General features: G+C 32.5%; 1 long non-coding RNA gene across 3 annotated transcripts in view; it reads left to right on the top strand.

Annotated features, from left to right (window-relative positions):
- The window catches only part of LOC105711428 (uncharacterized), a 643,388-nt gene that overhangs the window by 173,015 nt on the left and 451,565 nt on the right, over positions 1-18,808 (top strand). For all 3 annotated transcript variants that reach the window (XR_010336557.1, XR_010336556.1, XR_001106003.2), the window contains one exon: positions 17,211-17,303. This is a non-coding gene — a long non-coding RNA (uncharacterized LOC105711428). The remainder of the gene's footprint in view (positions 1-17,210; positions 17,304-18,808) is intronic.

Here is an 18,808-nt window from a genome sequence, read left to right as displayed (position 1 = left end):
ATGTATTTTGACTGGAAAATCCCACTTGAAAAGTTCTTACCCTAAAAAAACTCACAGACCTTATCAGAGTAGGTCTATCACTGTCCTTGCACACTACCACATTCTTCTTGGGAAACAACTTATATACCATATAAAATGTATACTTTTTTCTAAAAATAGCATTTTATAGTGCTTTAGAAAGAGGTTTTCTTTTTCCTTTATATTGTAAAACTGTTTATGAACATATAATAGAGGGATGAGTTAACAAATGTGTTAAAGCTGGAGTTTGCAAACACTAGTTAGCCAATAAAGTTTACTATCTGGTAAACTCTCAACTGACGAAAAAGTCTTAACTGTAGTAGATAGTTGCCCATCAGATGAATTCAACTTTAAAAACAGATATATTTTAAATACATAATGTCAGATTACTTAACTGAAACTACTTTCTTTAATTTCCTTTAAGAAAACTATTGCTTGATTTTTCTCTCTCAGTTTTGTGTGTATGTGTGTAAGTAAAGGAATTATTATTCGATTTTTAAAATGGATTGTCAGGCAAATGGAGCCAATAATAATTGAAGATTTATTAGTTGGTGCATGTTATATAGATACGGGAATGCTGGCAAAGGAAGAGCATGGTCATGATATAGAACAGGGGAAGGAAAGTGCTGGAGAGAAAGGCGGGTCCCTGGCTAGGGTTCCATCCCCAGAGACCTAGGTGAGGACAAGCATTTCCTACCCAAATGTATTTCCTAAGACCACCTGGGCCTATAAAAACCCAACACCCTAGCGGGCAGACCCACAGGTGGCTATACCTCCAAAGATGCCCATTGGCGGTAGAAGACATAAGCATCTGGTCCTATAGAGAACCAGAGAGGAGCACACTGGCAGAAGAACACGCTGGCAGGCACCTGCCTGCCGGCAGGTCTTCGATTGCCACAGAGCGTCCCAACTCCAGGGGAAAACCATCTCCCTTATGGCTTCTCCATCAGCTGAGAGCAACTTCCACTCAATAAAATTTTGCACTCATTCTCCAATCCCACACCTGAATCTGATTCTTCCCAGTACACCAAGGCAAGAACCCAGGATACAGAAAGCCTTCTGTCCTTGCCAGAAGATAGAGGGTATAATTGGGTCTAATTGAGTCTAATTGAGTGGACTAAGACAAAACACCTGTAGACAGCAAACTAAAAGAGCACCCGGAAGCACACGCCCACTGGGGGGCCTCAGGAGCTGTAAACTTTCACCCCTAGACACTGCGGTGGGGTCAGAGCCCCACAGCCTGCCCGTCTGTATGCTACCTAGAAGTTTGAGCAGCGGGGCACTGAAGAAGCAAGCCACAGCCACATCGCACATCCTGCGACGGGGACAAGGGAACCTTTCCCGTTTCAATATGACCAGAGGTATTTAAATGGTTTTTAATAAAAGATATTTACTGTGGGAAATTAGAACCATCTAAATCTTTAAACGCTGCATAGGAAATAGATGGTGAAAATATTGGTAGAAAGTTATAAAATCTTTCTACTAAAATTTAAACTATTTAATTATATTTTAAGAAACGCATTTAACAACATATGATATGGCTGCTTTCTTCATTCACTAAATTTGTAGCATTTACTACGTGTGCTTTGTGTTATCACTAGTAAGTGACCATACTTTTCACTTTGAGGGCACAGTGTTTTCTCACCTTTTTAATCCTAACTGCTGCTCATTCACCTAAATACCAAAGTCTCTTGGCCATTGTCCTTTCAAATATCATAGATGCATAATAAATATATTTTTGAATGAGTGAATGTAGTAGAGGAGGCATACCTGTTTATAATGCTCTCTCCAGAGACGATGTCATGGAATAAATTTCTAATGACCACTTTTAGGTCTTTAATTGCCAAGTTCTAAAATAATGTCATCAGTAAGCCAGTTTAGTATACTTTAAATTTGTGCATAAAAACAATTATGGAATATTCTCATTTTTAATTCTTAATATACTTAAATAATTGGTTCTTTAGTTTTCACATTTATGTATGCCTCAGCTTATGTAATATCGTATTTTTAATTTTTTTCTGTGCTATAATTCTAACATAAATTTCTTTTAGAAGAATATTATTAACAATTGCTATGATTTTGAAATGCATTTTGTTTGAAATGGGTATCTGTTATTCAAAATAATAGTTGAAATACAGCGAACCTATATATTTCAAAATATTAACCTTTCACTGAATTGATTAAAAGCATATAATATGACTTTGAAGTATTTTGAAAACCTTGCTGCAGAAAATCAATCAAATTATTTTTTTGTTTGGTAATGTAAGACAGTTGCTTCAGTTTTCAAAGACCAAGATTATCCTGTGCCCTCTGCCAATGAATAGATTTAGTAGAAAACATAGGCTGTAGAGAGGAATTATTAATAATAAGGAATCAAAAACAAAGGAAACTAAGTGGGTTAATTACAATAAATATGATTTAAGCATCTGTTTAGGCTATCAGGGAATACAAAAGGGAATTTGAGAGATATTAAAATTTAAACCCAAACTAACACAACCCAAATAGGGATAGAATTTTTTTTCACAGCATAATGAGCATTTATTAAATATTATTTTTATTAAAATGCAGACATAGAAATGAACAGTAAGTAGCATATAGATTTTTCTTTTTCTTGTTTTTTTAAGATAGCGTGAATTATCTTATCTAAACCCCTTATCATATCAGCTGCCACAATATAAAGCCACAAAAACATGATCATAAAACCAAGGCATACAAGTTTAAAAACATTAGGTTGGAAAAAGTATTCAGGGCACAACATGTAACATTTTTCGTATGACAGTTCTGCATTTTTAAGTATCATATTGCAGGTATTTTTTAAATTTTACTTTTTTGCTCAATGTTTTAAAATTATTTATAGTCATAGTATTTATGATGAAAGATTTTAACCTTTAAAATTTCTACTCTTTAATTGGATTTAACATTTTTTTTTTGTGGTCAATTATCTGATTGATTTTCTTTTGTGTTCCATGGATGTATTAATATTTCATGGACATTCTTTTAATCTATTTATATCATTTTATTTATTATACAATAAACTTATTCTGATTACTTAAAATTTTTAAATTGATCTGTTTGATTCGCAAACACAGTCTTCCTAAGGAGCATGTCTGATATGTCCTGCTCCCTGTTGAATTCTTGGGTGGCTTTATACTACCAACAGAATAAAATCCAAATTTTCCTTCATGACAGAAAAAGCCCCTTATCTCTCTTATTTCTTTCAGCTTTGCGTCGCACACCCATATCTAACATGTTATCAGCTGATCCATAGTGAAAAATCTCAAATTTCCCAAACTTGGTCTGCTTCTTCACACCACTGCCTTTCTACATGTTCCCTTTGCTTTTAAGTATTTTTCTTAAGTACATCTTGCTAGAGTCATAATTCAAAATTTATTTTAGTAATAATCTCTGGTTCTTCTCCAAAGTTTTTACTTTATTTTAATTGACAAACATTGAATATTATGTACAACATGTTTTGAAATATATGTATTTGTGGAATGGCTAATTGAGCTAATTAACATATGCATCACCTCACAGGTTTATCATTTTTTGGTAATAAGAACATTTAAAATCTACTCTGTCAGCAATTTGTAAGAATGCAATACATTGTTATTAACCATGTTGCACAATAGATTTCTTGAACTTTCTCCTCTGATCTACTTGAAATTTGGATGAATGGTATCCTTTGACCAACATCTGCCTAACCCACCCTCCCTCCCTCCCCTGGTCCCCCATAACCATCATTCTGCTCTCTGCTTCTATGTATTAGACTGTTTTAGATTATACATATCAGTGAGATCATAAAGTATTTGTCCTTCTCTGCCTGGCTTATTTCACTTAATATAATGTCCTCCAGGCTCACACATGTTGTTTCAAATGAAAGGATTTTCTTCTTTTATAAGATTGAATAGTATTCCGTTTTGTGTGTGTGTGTGTGTGTGTGTATGTATAACAATGTGATATATAATACAATGTGATATGTTTATCACATCTTCTTTATCTGTTGGATAGAGTAAAAAGATACATAATATCTTTGTCTATCTATCTATCTATAATCTATCTATGTATATCACATCTTATTTATCTGTTCATCCAGTGCTGGACACTGAGGTTGATTTCATATCTTGGCTCTTGTGAATAATGCTTCAGTAAACAAGGGAGTGCAGATACGTCTTCAACAAACTGAGCTCATTTCCTTTGGATGTATACCAAGCACTGAGTTTGCTGGATCATAAGTCAGTTCTACTTTTTAAAATTTTTTGAGGAACCTCCACACATTTTTCCATAATGACTATACTAATTTAAATTTCCACCAGTATTGTATAAGAGTTCCCTTATCTCCATGTCCTCATCAATACATATCTTTTGTCTTTCTTACAACAACCATTCTAACTTGCATTTATTGGATGACTATAGATATTTAGCATTTTTTTCCCCATATACTTGTTGTCCATTTGTATGTCTTCTTTTGAGAAGTGTCTATTCAGATCCTTAGCCATTTTTAAAGTTGGATTATTTATTTTCTTGCTAGTGAGTTGAGTTTTTTATATATTTTGGATTATAACAACTTATCAAATGTATAGTTTGCAAATATTTTACCCCATTCCATCAGTTGTCTCTTCACTTCTGTTTTCTTGGCTGAGCAGGAACTTTTGAGTTTGATGCAATCCCATTTATCTATTTTCACTTTTGTTGCTTGTGCTTTTGGGTTCACATATCCAAAAACATCATTACTTGCAACAATGCTGTGGAGATTTTTTCTCTTATTTTTTTCAATAGTTTTTCAGTTTCAGGTCTTATGTTAAGTCTTTAATTCATTCTGAGTTTGTTTTGTATAAAGGATCTGATTTCATTATTATGATTGTGGATTTTCATTAGTTTCAACACCATTTATTGAAAACATTGTCCTTACCCCCACTGTGTGTTTTTGGCACTTGTATCAAAAATCGATTGACCATAAATGCATGAATTTATTTCTGGGTTTTCAATGGCATAGGCAGGCAGAAGATGAGCCAGGGCAGGAAGCTAGAGAAAATGAAAGTACAACATATCAAAAATGGTAGAATACAACTAAAACATTCAAAAAGAGGAAAGGTCTTAAATCAATAATCTTAGTTCCTATTTCAAGAACCTAAAAATAGAAACAAAATAAGCCCAAAGCAAGCAAAAGGAAGGAAATCATATGAATAAAGGCAGAAATCAACAAATTTGAAAACAGAAAAAAAAATACAGAAAAATCAATGACACAAAATGTTGTTTCTTTGAAAGTATCAATAAAACTAATATATCTTAGCAAGACTGATATATAATGATAAAAAGGAGGACATAAATTACTGCTGTCAGAAATAAAACATGATATATCATTACAGACCTTCACATATCAAAAGGCTAATAAGGGAATATTAAAAATAACTTTACACAAATAAATTTGACAACTTGGAATGGACCAAGTTTTTAAAAAACAAAATCTACCATAACTCACCCAAAATGAAATAGAAAGTTTGAATAGTTTTATAACTATTAATAATAATAAATTTTCAATTAAATACTTCCCTCAATATAAATCTCCAGGCCCAGATAGTTTCATTGGAAAATTCTACCAAATTCTTTAAAGAAGAATTAACACTAATTTTATACTATCTCTTGAAGAATATAGAAAAGAAAGGAATGTATTATGACTCTTTCCAAAAACTGATTACTATTTGACTAGGTATAACTAGACAAAGACAATATAAAAAAAAATGAAGCTACAGACCAACATTCCTCATGAAATACAGATGAAATTATTTTAACAAAGTATTATCAAATAGAAATTAGCACCATATAAAACAATTTATGTATCATGAACAAAGTATTTTATTCTAGTGGATTTATATATTTTAGGAATTTATTCTAGTGATGGAAGACTGGTTCAAAATTTGATAATCAATTGCAAGCTAACACATTAACAGGCTCAGGAAAAAAATACATGATCTTCTCAATTTATGCAAAAAAAATTGTACTGTTTTATGATAAAAGCTAAGTAAACTAGGAATAGAGAACATCCTAAACCTAATTAAGAGCATCTACAAAAACCCTATAGCTGCGAAAACAAACAAACAAAAAAATAAAAAACCTAATTAAGAGCATGTAAAAAAACATTTTACTGAATGATAAAAGACTGATTACTTTCTTCCCATGAAGGGGATAAAGGCAAAGATAATCACTCTTTCCACTCTTACTACAGTACTTAAGTTTTAGCTAGTGCAGTAAGGCAAGAAAAATAAATTGTCATATGTACAGAAACAAAGAAATAAAAGTGTCCTTATTTTGCAGATTACCTGATGTTCTACATTTAAAAATCCCAAAGAATCTTCAAAATAAAAAATAAAAACCCATATAACTCCTAGAACTAATAAGTAAGTTTAACAAGGTGGCAGGATGCAGAATAAATATACCAAAATAAATTATATTTGTATGTGCTAGCAATGAACACATGAACACTGAAATTTAAAATACAGTACCATTTACAAGCAGTCAAAAACAACCCCTGAAAATCTAAAGTGTAAATATAATAAAACAAATACGGATCTTATATGTTGAAAACTACAAAACACTGCAAAACTTTTATGAAATTAAAGATCGAAATAAATGGGAAGACTTACATTGTATGTGGATTGAAAGATTCCACATTTCCCATCAAAATGCAAACAAGATTTTTGTAAATACAGACAAGAGTATTCCAAACTTCATATGGAAAAACTTTGAAATTAGAATACTTAAATTACAAAAAAGTAGAATAGTGTGGAAAAAATCATTCTACCTGATTTCAAAACTTTTTATATGGCTACAGTAATAAAGACCAAGTAGAGGACCCTACAATAGTTCTCCACAAGTATAGCCAACTCATTGTTAAGAAAGTTTTAACAGCAATTCAACTGAGGAAGTATTATTATTATTATTATTATTATTATTAAATGGGGCTAGGGCAATTGGCTATCCATGGGCAAAAATAAACTCCTACATAAGTCTCAGACCTTATACACAACTAACCTAAAATAGACCTCAGACTTAAATGTCAATTGTAAAACTATAAAACCTTTAGAGAAAACGTAGGGGAAAGTCTGGTTTTAGGGCTTAATGAAGAGTTCTTAGACATGACACCAAAAGTATAATCTATAAAACAAAATTGGATGAATTAGGCTCCATCAAAATTAAAAACTATTGCTCTGCAAAAGATGAAAAGACAATCACTATCCTTCATGGAAGTGCAAATTAAGACCTCAAAATGACAATATCAATATCTGGTAAGGATGTGGGGAAATGGGTCTCATACGTTCCTTTGGGAATATGAAATGGTACAGTCATTGTATAAGATTATTTGGCAGTTTCTTTTAAAAACTAAATATATCATTACCATACAATTCAAACATTCCATTTCTGAGCATTTATTGTAGATAAATTAAAATTTATTTCCACACAAAATCTGGGCATGATTGTTCCTAGCAGTTTACTTGTAATATCAAAACTAAGTTACTAGAATGTCCCTCAGTAAATGTATGGTTAGATTGTGGTTTATCTTTTCCTGAAACACCACTTAGCAAAAAATACACACAAATCTTGGATGAATCACAAGATTGTTGAGTGAAAAAAGTTAATCTCGTGGTCATTTGCTATTTAATTTTGACAACACTACTATAGAAGATGAAAAACAAAATAGAGGTCACTAGGGATTAGGAATGGTTAGAGATGTTGGATGCAAGTATAAAGAGGTAGCACAAAGGAGACTTGTGTGAATGGAATAGTTCTTAGATGTGGTGGCATTACACAAATGTATACATGTGATAAAATGAGATGGAATAATGGATGTACATTGTACCAAGTCAGTCTCTTGGCTTTGATTCTGTGCTATGATTATTTAAATGGTAACCATCTGGAGAAACTGGATGAAAGGCACATGAGACCTCTCTCAACTATCCTTGCAAATTCCTGTGAATCTATACTTATCTAAAAATAACTTTTAAAAAGAGAATTATGTCCCACATAATATTCTGTAATACATATATAGCTGTCTAATTGGCATGTGTATACTTTCTGAAGGAAAGGAAGAGAACACCAAAATTTTTTTGACATAATGGTAACAAAATTTCCAAATTTGGTAAAAATTCACAAATCCAATACACTCAATGAAACCTAGGCTCAACCAATGTGAAGAAAATTCTACTACGGCACATCACCATTAAATTGCTCAAAACTATTGATAAAGATAAAACCTTTAAAGCAACATAGGAAAAAAATCAAAAATGAGGATGGTGGCAGATATTTTGCTGGAAACAAGGGAAGTGAGAAGACAATCGAGCAATCTCTAAAATACTTGGGAGAATAGATTGTCAATCTAGAATTTTATACACTGAAACTACTTCAAAATGAAGGCAGAATACTTTTCCAGAAATATAATAGCTTAAAGAATGTGTCCTCAGCGGATTCTCATTATAAGAAAGGTAAAGCAAGTCCTGGTGGAAAGAAAATGGAACTAGATGGAAGTGTGGTTTCATACTATGAAATGGAGAACATCAAAATGGAAATTATATTAGTAAATGTATCAAATATAGTTTATATAGATTTTTAAAAATAAAAGCAATAACAATATAAAAATGTTCCTCACACAGCTCATGATGTGGTATACATAAAAGTCTTTCAAAGCAATTTAGTTAAATGAATAAGTGAGTGAAAATAAAATAAGGAAAATACCTTAAAAATAAATATTATTCATTTATATCTATTAGTTTACAAAGCAATTATTTTTACTGACTTACCATTTTAACTACAAATAAAAATTTATTTTCTGTAGTTTTCACTTTTCGATAAGTATTGATAACTCTTGCTTTTCTCTCCATCCCGTCATTATCAAAAGTCATTTTAATAGACCTTTTCCTTGCCCAAATTATCTAAAATTTCAACCTTCACAATGCATATCTTTTTCTCTGGTTATCTCCTTCTTATTATTTATCACTGTTTAACATGCAGAAATTTCATATATTTGCCTTTTTTTATTTCTGAGTACATTTAAGCTCTATGATCGCAGGTATGCTTGTTTGTTTTGTGGTATCAATAGCTCTTAAACTGTGCCTGGGACATAGTAGACATTCAATAAAGTATTTGTTAATTGTTGACTATCCAAAACAAACTCATTAGTTTCTTCCCCTAAGTATGCCATCTCTAGTTGTGTAACTGTATATATTCTACAAGAACACTTACCTTAGAAACATTTTTTCTTGACTTTCTACTTTTAACCAAATCACGAAGTTTGGTCCATCTTTCCTTCCAATTATTTCTCAGTTCTTTGGCTTTTTCTATACCCACTTCCATTCTATTATAGAGAAAGCATGCTATCTTGTCACTGTCTCAGAATGCCCCCCTTCAAATAGCCCCATCCACAGTGCTGTAACCATGAGATGTCTAACATGCCATACTATTCCTGTCATTCCTTTTCTCAGAACCCTTGAAGAACATCTCAAAGACTGTGGAATAAGGTATGAACTTCCCATCATCATTCATAAGGCCTTGCCTCCCTCTTTATCCTCATCTCCTTCTACTCTGCAAGTCCCTGCATAGAATATGTTGCTTTTACCTCTGGTTTTTCTAATGCAATAACCTTGCCTCAAATGTCCTCTCACTCTTATCAGACTAAGCACAGAACTAACTTTGTGGGTTGGTCAAACGGTTTCCTGGGACTCTTTTGTAATGCAACTATTGGTAAATGGGAAAATGTGCTGATCTTTTCTAACAGACCACACATTCCTGGAGAGCAGAAACTACATTTTGCCTTTATATCTTACACCTAACCCAAAGATGGCATAGACAAGGGCACAGAACTGTTGAAAAAATATTCAATAACTAAATATTACCCTAAGTGACTTAGCATGTATGTTCATAGGGCACAGATGCTATTTAAATTACAAACTTCAGAAAAATGACTAATCAGAGTACAAAAATATTTTAAATATTGTCAGCTGGCCGCTGTTGCTCACTCCTCTAGTCCCAGTACTTTGGGAGGCCAAGATGGGCAGATCACTGGAGGCCAAGAGTTTGAGACCAGCATGGCCAATATGGTGAAACCCCATCTCTACTAAAAATACAAAAATTAACCAGCTTTAGTGGCACATGACTGTAGTTCCAGCTACTTGGGAAGTTGAGGCATGAGAATCACTTGAACCTAGGAGCCGGCCGTAGGTTGGAGTGAGCTGAGATTGTGCCACTGCACTCCAACCTGGGCAACAGAGACAGACTCTGCCTTAAAAACAAAACAAAACAAAATTTTTTAAAAATATAAAAATATCTTTATATTCAAATGACAAATAAATATCAGCATGAATGTTAAAATCGCTTTTTGAATAGTTTTTAGCGAGTTTTATGTCTAGCAATTTCAACTTACTAACATTTACTTTTATGGTCTTCCTAAGAACGCTATCAGTTTCCAACTTTTGGCCTTTGTTTGAAAGGAGTACAAGGATGGGCCTTTAGTAAAATTTTCAAAATTGTCTGCACACTGTGTTCCTTAGCTGAGAATAGGGAGGCTGAGTAGTAGGGTCCATCCTCTTTCTATTTTAAGTAATTTTCAGCCACAGATATATGCACAGGGGTTTATATTCCTAACTAGGTAAATGACTTTTACATTTATTAAATGGTCTGAGTGCTAAAAAAGTGATTATTTGTTCAAGCTCAGGTTGTTTCGAGCACTTTTAAGTTCTCATGGTCCTCAGCTCCTCCTCTTCTTTGACTTCTGTTGAGCATAATTTACACTTTATTTAAAATTAATTATTTAAAATAATGTTTTCATAAATGTATAGTTTTGCCTTCTTATTTCTCATTTTATCTTCCACAAACTAACTTTGAAAACAGAATAATTTATAGTAATGCCATCATCATTTGGGGAAAATACTTGTTTCCCAAATTAGGTTATCAAATAACTTTCATAATGTTAGTTTTAACTTAAAAAAAAATAGGATCAAAACAAAACAAAACTTAAAACCTTTAACAGCTAGCCAGAGTTTATAGGTCTATAACAACTCTGAATAAACTGCTAGAGGCAAATTTTTATTCTGCAGAAATTCTTCTCTGCTGTATTTTTTCTTTAAGAAATCTTTTTGAAACAAGTGTCACAGTTGTAATCTTTTAATTAATTTGGTACTACATACAGAGGAGTCCTGAATGAAAGCTAGTAGCTGTTTTTGCCATGGTGCCCAGAAGGATGCCTCTGTTTTGCCAAAAAATGTTCTGTCACTAATGTGAAGCCTGTTGACAAACTGTTGTTTATATGTTGTCAATGTGATGCCAAGTCAATTGTTTCACTACGGGAATCCTGGCTTGGCCCCAGTGGCTGTCTAAGTCTTTGTAGACACACAGATACTTTTAGGGAAAGAAATTAAAGGTAAAAACCTTATTTCACTTTTACTTGGCTCTTTATTTAACTGAAGTTTTATGAAGATATGAAAATAAGCGGTGATCAAACAACTTTGCAAGAACTGTAATTCTAAAGACTTAGACATATGGTTGGTTTTTAATTCCTCTAGCTGTTAATTAAGAGGCTAATTATACAAGATGGTTAGGTATATATTAGCTTGCAAATTCTACCTTTTTTCTTGTCATTTAAAATTAGCAAAGTAAGAGCTATGTAAGTCTTCTTTATCCTCTAAATCAGTGAGGATATGTCTTGCCACTCAGAGTTACAGGCCACTGGTTGAAGATCATTGATCTGAAAGTTCGAATTATCTTTAAAGTGAGGATGGAGTTAGTAGAAATATCTGAGGGAGGTAGAGCATCTTTTATTTATTTTAACATAAAGATAAATTTTTAAACAAAGTATATACTATGCATCTTGTTCTTTAAAAATTAGGACTTGGGATAGGACATAAAAGTCACCAATATTTGTCAAAATAATGAATATTAAAGTAAATAAATTATCCGTAGTTGAAAAAATGGAATTGCCATGAACAGTAATCTTAAAAACATATGATGAATATAAAAAAACTAAACTATATCTGTTTTGAAGTGAATGTTTTCATATTTGATTTTTCATTCACTTATTCACTTAGCACAATTGGAATCAAAGCCTAGTTTGTATAAAATATCATGCACTATTGAATAGATCTACATATTTACACATTCTGTTTGGACTTTCTTTAACATGTGATTCTGTACTTTAATAAATTAAATCTTCATATTTAAATATTTTAAGTTAAATATTAAGGCTATTTTAGAGTAAAAGTCTGATGCACAGCAAATAAAAGTCAACATTTTATTTTCTCTACCATAGTATAGATTTGATGAGAAATTAGGTCAACTAGTGAAGTGGTTAGCTCTTCTCTTGAAAAAAATATTATGTTTGGTTATTTTTCCTTGAGAATATTTAATATGGAAGGAAATTGATAGATACAGAAGCCATTAGGTCTTCAAAAGAAGCCACAGTATTTTATAATTTGTGGTGTCAGAAATACAAGTTATGGAGTGAAAGTTTACTTTGGAGTTAGTAATCCATTCATCTATCCATGATACTTTGGAGACTATTATAATGTTATAAGAACTTCCTAATGATGTCTTCTAAGTAATATTAATTATTTGTAATTACTTTATAAATATTCATTTTCTCTATTTCAGGGCCATCAATTTTCACTATCAACTGTAATTTTAATCCACTCAATTTTTTCCTCAAAATATTCTCTAGAATGTGATTTTAAAGTAGTTTCTACTGCAGTATTTTTTCTTCATGTACTTATTCATCCTTTATACATATTTATTATTTTAATTCACATGATTTTAATTGCCATATGAATTTATATAACAGGCATATAGATTTTTATATAAATTAAGACTATAGAAATTCAACATTATTTCTTATTTGAAAGGCAAAATTGAAGGAAGCAAATGTAGATTAAGAGAGCATATGATTTCAAGAGTTTAGTGAGCACATTTATTATATGCTTTTAAAATAATGATGTGGCTGATTAGCTAAATTAGTAAAAAATATAGCTATGATAGGTAAAAATCAAGAGTGAAATGATGTTGGACCCTCTGTGTGCACCATACTGCCCTTAAACATGTGTCCTTTAACTGCTGCTGTACTCACAAGCTGGGAAGGAATGTAGTGAGTAAGAAAGGAAGTAAAGGAAAATAAAATATGAAGGTTCCCGTGACTTATCTAATCATCTACACCCTGAAGGAGAGTTTTTGTTAGCCCAGTTCCCAGATCTTGCATTATACAAAATTAGAAAAGTGTGTAGAGAGTCAGATAGGTAGAACTCTGAGAAAAAGGGTAATAAATTAGAGGAAGGGGCTAATCGATCTATTTAATGGGGGCCCCAAACATGGTAGAAAATGCAGCATAGGATATGGCTGGAGAAAGATCCTCCAAAGTATCTGCAAATGGTGAGAGTAAGCTTTTGGGTTTGCTTTAGATTTATTGATGGATATGAATTGTGGATTAGATATCCTTCAAAGTTAATTGAAAAAATTATTAAAGTTTGAGCTTCCTTTCAATTCCTGTTTGGGAGTTATACTGTGGTCTGCTGAATATGACTGCATGAATTGACTGGACCACATAGGCTCAAGATTTATTAGGGTTACAGGTGAAATCATATGTCAGTGACTAATGGAAGTTGTAATACTACTTGCAAAGTCACTGTTGCAATTATATGTGTAATCGGTTATAAATATGCACAAGTTGTTAGATGCAAATAGAACTGCTATTTGAATATAACCTTTTGTACTAATAGATGTGATTAAAAATAAATTGAAATTTGGAACTTATTTTAGTTAATATAGTCAAGCTTAAATCTGCACAGTCATACAATGGAAAAAACATGTATCTGTAGAAGAAGTTATCTATGAAGTTTTTCATATTTTGATCCTATGTACTATGTGATTATATGTGCTTGACTTACAAAGACCAAGCAGTGTCAATTACATTGTAGTATATAGTAGCTATAAATGTTTTTGTAGTTATTCTATATTTGAGTATAGTAACTTAGTTCTAATTTTTAAAGTTTCATTTGTAAAAGCTGTAATCTTGACTACTATTTTCTAACTGAAGTCTTAATGTATAACTCCAAGATAACAGTGAAATGGAAATTGCTTTTAGTGGAAGTTATAATAAAGATAACAGAAATATTTTAGAGCTAAATTTTGTTTGCCCTGTGTGAAAATAGGTACTACATGGAGAGAAGGTATTAGGAAATTGTTACATAATACCACATATTTGCAAAGTTGTTCAAGTGCTTTTGGTTTACAACAGATTAGTTCTTGGTTACTTTCCTTTTCGAATAAATGTCAGATGTCACATTATTAGACAGGAAAATGAGGTAATAGCTCAGAGAGCGCTGTTATAAATACTGTTATTATTTATAGAGATAAGTAATAGGAAGGTTTTCAAAGAAACCTATAGAAACTCTGTTAGTTCAAAGCTCTATTAAAAGCAAAGTGGTTTTGATTGAGGGAGGCCCACAAATGATCATCTAAAAGCAATATTGTGTTTTCACAATGACCACTTCAATAAAGCATCAGTCAAGACTGTGAAGCCCGCAGTTGAACACTTTGTGGTCACACTTGGACTGTGCATAGACAAAGCCACATGCTTTGTTTTAAATAATCCCTAATTTACAAGGTAGTGATTATAATGTTGCAGATCTTTTTTTTTTTTCTCCGGAAATTACTATTACAGATTAAAGTTACATAGATGTTTTGAGCCTCTTAGTTTAAGGGAACTATCTAAATATTAAATTGTACCAGCAGCCCCCAATCAATCATTACGAAGTGTAGAATGCACTATAAATGCTTACAATTCCTGGCACTGTTTATACTTCATCATAAATCTTATATACCAGTTTAATAAATTCAGTATACTTAAATGTGAAAACACTTATTTTTAAGCTGTATCCACCTCTGTATTATCCTTTGCCTTTAGATGCAGATATCATACACATCAGAGGTAGAGTTTGTAGAAGATAGCACTGAATGCAGCACTTTCTATTCTAGCAAGTTATTTGTTTCCAAACACTGTAAACTTACAGCTACTTACAATAGACCACTGAGATTGATCTGACTTGATGTTGAAAAATCTTTATCAGGTTCCTATGTAGGCAAATATCATCTTCTCTTACTAGTAAAGCAGGCATACTTCTCAGGTATTTTATTAGACTCTCCAGGATCTTCCTGCATATAGTTTTAATTTTATTGTAATTTCTGTTTTAAAAAGAACAGAATTCTGATAATGTATAAGATAGTTATGCCAAATTTGGTTTATGTGAGTTATTGAATCTCATTTTTTATTCATCTCGCCTAATGTCCCACCAGCACAGTCAAAAGGGTTTTTGAGTTTTATTAAACTACCTTATTATTAAATACTTGGATGTTAGTTGCACAAAATAAGGTCATAATACAGCTTTTATAAAATAACATGTCACAGCATTGACTAGAACTGTCTTTGTAACGAACATGCAATTTTTAAAGTTTTGTTATTTTGAGACTAAATTTCAGAGTTTTAAGAACATTCTTATAGTTCAAGTCTACCTTTACTTGATAGAGATTGCTGAAGTGACTTGGTTTTATTTTAATATGGAGCTTGTAGTTTGATTTGTGTAGCCAAACCATTCTACCATAGGGTTCTTATTTTCTACTGTGCTCAGAACCACTTTTAAGAACTGCATATTTCACAAATGCCCAGGAAATTGATGTGACTTTCCAATAGCCTTCTGACTCAGCCTTCCTTCACCACTCAAAGTATACACCTCTTCACAGTTTCTAGCACAGCCAAACAGCTACAGCTACACACTCCCTAAAACTTAGTTCATTCAATTTGGCTGTCTTCTCAGCAGAAGTCACTTCCTGCTTCAGCTTATGTAAAACCTATACAACTTCTGATCCACACCTCATGTTGCTTCTTTTCAAAGAAGCCCAACCTGTTCTCCAAAACCCTCAGTGATCTCTGTCTTCTCTGATACTTATATGGCCTATTATCTGTGTCACTCAAATTTAGCACTTACCAACTGAGACTGTGTGGTTAGTTGTTATTCCTACTCAACCAAATTATAAGTTATTTGAAGTCAGGGATCATGATTTATTGCTTCCTTATATATGCCATAGCCCCAAATTCAGAATTTTACGCATAGCAGTCATATATTTTTAAATATAAAAGGAATTGTAAGAGATGATCTCAACTACATTAGATAGATAAGAGACCTGGATCTCAGTTCTTAAAGGAAAGACTGAAAAAATATTTGGTGATTATTGAGTGCTGGGTTTACTACTAAGTGTTGGAAGGAGTTTTATTTTTTTGTGTCTATGGAATACCCTACAAAATGGTCCTTTTCAAACTTGAATTTGCATTAGAATCAACTAGAGCATTTGTTAAAACACAGATCGAGAGGGCCAAAGCCCAACATTTCTGATTCAAGAGGCCAGGAATGGAGTCAAGAGTTTGCATTTCTAACAAGTTTCCAGGTGATGCTAATATTACTGGTTCATGGACTGCCTTTTGAATAGCATTACTATAAGAGAAAGGTTCTAATACCTAAATGCTATCTCATTGAGAGTTTTTCTGTTTTTGAAAGAATAAGTTAAAACTTTTGTATTAAATAACCAGGTTTTTAAAAACATATCAGTAGTTTACATTCCAAACATGCTTTCAATTTGCTCCTAAGGGTTCCACTTTTCTAATGATTCACAGGTATTAATTGTCCATGTAAAGAAATAATTTTAAAAGCTCTTTTCATTAATTTTTATCAAAATTCAGTTTTTACTGGAAAGGACAAGACAAATGCCAATAAAGCAATGACTTCTTATCTAAATTTAGTGTTCTCATACACAGTTGAGAACAGGGCTAATTGTAACAACTTTCTGGAAGGCAGTTTGGCAATATATAGAGAGAGCTTTAAAAATGTATACACCTTTCACTCTACAGTCTAACTGGTAGTGTTTATCCTAAGTATAAAATAAATAGTCTAATATGGAAATATTCTATACTTTGGTGTTATAATAGTTGACTAGGTATATACATTTGTCAAAATTCAGGTTGTCCATTTAAAACAGTTGCTTTTTTGTTAATTGAACAAAAATTGAAACAAAAATTTTAAAATTGAAATAATTATTTTTAAAATAATTTTAAAATTTTTATTTTAATTTTATCAGTAAGCAATTACTTCCTTTTTTGCTTTTTTTTTCAGCTGCAGTCATGTCATTAATACAACTTCTGATCCACACCTCATGCTCCTTCTTTTCAAAGAAGCCACCCAGTTGTTACCTACTTCAAGATGAAAGTAAGTGTGAAATGAGAAATTGAGTTAAAGGTGTTTGCCATGACCTCTGCAGTTATGTAGCTTGTGGAGAAGGCCAGTGTGTGTGTGTGTATGTGTGTGTGTGTGTTGGGGGGCAGGGGGTCCAGGATCTATGAAGTAGTCCTGCAGCTACTCCACTGGGTTTAAGCAATAGAGAATGCATGACCATTTTAATGACTCACCTGTTGGAAGTCTACCAGAGAGGTGGAGAAGATAGAGACCTTAACAAGTCTTTTCAGCTTGGATTTAAGCTATGGGCTAAAGTCACTGTACAAGTTCTGAGGTACTTTAAAGCTGAAGGACTGGAGTCTCTGGTGATTTCATTCTCTCCACTAGAGGGAATGGAACAGATAAATAAATTAGTACAGCAGTAGTTTTTCTAACTCATTTTCTAGGATCACAAACAGGCTTACTCTTCCTGCATCATTTTTCTGCTTTCTTACTTAGATTGTCAACTCCTTTCGAGTACTTATCTATCTTTCTATCCCCCAGAGTCCTGCTTTATTTATAATTGCTACTCAGTAATTATATAAGGAGATTGAAATAATTCCTTACTGTTAGTTGGTATTTTGCAAACTTTCTTTTAAGTCTAGTGGAAAGGTAAGAATATAGTAGTTTAGGAAGATATTGACAAGGATATTTTGAAGGTATTGCCAATGGTATTACATATTATTTTTAAAGAAAACCTTTAAAATAGCATCTCCTTTTTCATAAGTAACTTGCAAATCAGATTTTCTTAATTGTTTAAAGTAAAAAACAATGCTCTTTTCTGTATATCCCAGAACTGCAGATGAACATGGTTACTAAAACTTTTTCCAAGTCATATATTTTCATTAGCTACAGTGATCTTACAACTGAAGCTTAGCTATAGGCTGTTAAAGATACATGAGGCAGAATATAAAGTAGCTAGAATTTATGGTGTTACATGGTATTGCAAAAGCAAGGCAAGCTGCTTTTTCTTAATCCAAACACATGTAGTCTAACTGGAAAGAGATTCTGAGATTAGATCTTTCAAATAATCAAGAGTTTTTGTTGTTGGTGGTGGTGGGTTTGTTTGTTTTTAGTTAAAACTAAAGCACAAAGGTTTTATCAAAATATGAGTGAAATTGTCAGGGAGTTGCTTGCATTTGTGAGAATCTGCTATGTTCTTAATGGTACAATGAACAAGAGCCATTTAACCTAAGAGTATGACCCTATAGCATGTATATCCAAAGCTATAACAGAGGGATGTCTGTATAGAAAGAGGAGTCTGGGAGTTGGGGAGAGATAGCACGAGGAGAAATGCCAAATATAGAGGAGGGGAGGAAGGCAGCAAATCACACTGCCACACATGTACCTATGCAACAACCTTGCATGTTCTTCACATGTACCCCAAAACCTAAAATGCAATAAAAAAAAAGAAAGGAATCTGCTGTCTCTACTGATCTGAAGTTCCCATTGACTCCCATATAAAATTTAAAACCTGTTCATCACTTGCCTTTTGTCAA

Source organism: Aotus nancymaae, unplaced genomic scaffold (assembly GCF_030222135.1).
Source record: "Aotus nancymaae isolate 86718 unplaced genomic scaffold, 86718_ANA_hifiasm-v0.15.2.pri h1tg000040l, whole genome shotgun sequence".
NCBI lineage: Eukaryota > Metazoa > Chordata > Mammalia > Primates > Aotidae > Aotus > Aotus nancymaae.
The sequence above is the reverse complement of the archived record's forward strand: the minus strand, read 5'-3'. Positions and strand labels throughout refer to the sequence as shown.